This window comes from Seriola lalandi, unplaced genomic scaffold (genome assembly GCF_002814215.2).
Source record: "Seriola lalandi dorsalis isolate HSWRI2012SDOR001 ecotype SW California unplaced genomic scaffold, Sedor1 jcf7180002054893, whole genome shotgun sequence".
Lineage (NCBI taxonomy): Eukaryota > Metazoa > Chordata > Actinopteri > Carangiformes > Carangidae > Seriola > Seriola lalandi.
Genome location: NW_019525445.1, coordinates 600,226 through 602,074, shown reverse-complemented (window position 1 = coordinate 602,074; position 1,849 = coordinate 600,226).

The following is a 1,849-nucleotide window of genomic DNA, read 5'->3' as shown; positions in this document are numbered from 1 at the left end:
AAAAAAACGGCATAGTATAATAAGGCATAAAAATTTCAAAAAACATCATAGTGTAGTAAGGCATAAAAATATCAAAAAATGTCATACTATATAAAGCATAAGAACATAAAAAAAACGGCATAGTATAATAAGGCATAAAAATTTCAAAAAACGTCACAGTATAGTAAGGCATAAGAACGTCAAAAAATGTCATAGTAAAGTAAGGCGTAAAACGTCATAGTATAGTGAGGCATAAAAACTTAAATAAATTTCATAGTATAGTTAGGCATAAAAATGTCAAAAAACATCATAGTATAGTAAGGCATTAAAATGTCAAAAAACGTCATAGTAGAGTAAGGCATAAAAATGTCAAAAAACGTCATAGTGTAGTAAGGCATAATAACATCTAAAAATGTCATAGAATTGTAAAGTGTATAAAAATGTCAAAAAAAATGTCATGGCATAGTAAGGCATAAAAACGTCAAAAAATGTCATAGTAGAGTAAGGCATAAAACGTCATAGTATAGTAAGGCATTAAAACGTCATAGATTAAGTAAAATGTCAAAAAACGTCATAGAAGATTAAGGCATAAAAATGTCAAAAAAAATGTCATAGTATAGTAAGGCATAAAAATTTCAAAAAACGTCATAGTATAGTAAGGCATTAAAATGTCAAAAAAAACGTCATAGTAGAGTAAGGCATAAAAATGTCCAAAAAAATGTCATAGTATAGTAAGGCATAAAAATTTCAAAAAACGTCATAGTATAGTAAGGCATAAAAATGTCCAAAAAATGTCATAGAATTGTAAGGCATACAAACGCCAGAAAATGTCATAGTATAGTAAGGTGTATAAAAACATTTTAAAAAACGTCATAGTATAATAAGGCATAAAAACATCAATAAATGTCATAGTATAGTAAGGCATAAAAATATCAATAAATGTCATAGTATAGTAAGGCATAAAAATGTCAAAAAACGTCATAGTATAGTAAGGCATAAAAACATCAATAAAAAGTTATAGTACAATAACGCATAAAAATGTCAATCTACGCCATATAGTAAGGCATAAAATCAATCATAGTATAGTAAGTCATCAAACGCCATAGTATATTGTCTTTGACTGTTTAGGTGAGTTTGTTTGTTTTAGGTGAGTTGTATGGTGAGTTGTATTGTTTTGGAGAGTGGGGGAGTAGAGGGAGGTAGAGCACAGCCTAATCCGGCGGGGGAGAGTTTAGCCCAACAAGGCATCTCTCCCTGACTCTACCTCCCTCATTCAAACTGGCTCCCACTTTCTGGGAAAAAAAACAAAAAAACATCTAGTTCTACACAATAGAACAGAACTGTTTAGGGGAGTTTTTGTTCGTTGAATCTGCTAGTGTGTTTTGTCCTAGTTGATGATAGTGTTGTTTGTGGTAGCATAGGTAAGATGAAGGAGAAAATAGTTGTGGTGTGAGGAGCAGTGATGGCTGGCATTAGGGGAGTAACTCTGGGATGCCAGTGATCACTGTCTAGCCTCCTGGAGGTGTCGTGGGACCAACTAGACGAAACATTGGTGAAAGGAGGTTCCCACCTGATGACCCCAAAGACATGTTAACTCTTTAGTCTGTATAGCTAAATTAATAGTTATCATAGGACTTAGGATGTTATAGGATGTCATTAAAAAAGTAAGTCATAAAAACGTCATAGTATAGTAAGGCATAAAAAGATACCAACTTATCACCAGCTGAAAATCACTGACCTCTAGGTGTTCAACTTCTCACTGTGTTGTGTTGATGTAGAAGTGTACTACAGGGAGTGGCAGTACACTGTGACATCATTTTCAGGATGATTTACAGACTACACTTCTAACCACACCCAGCAATGAAACACC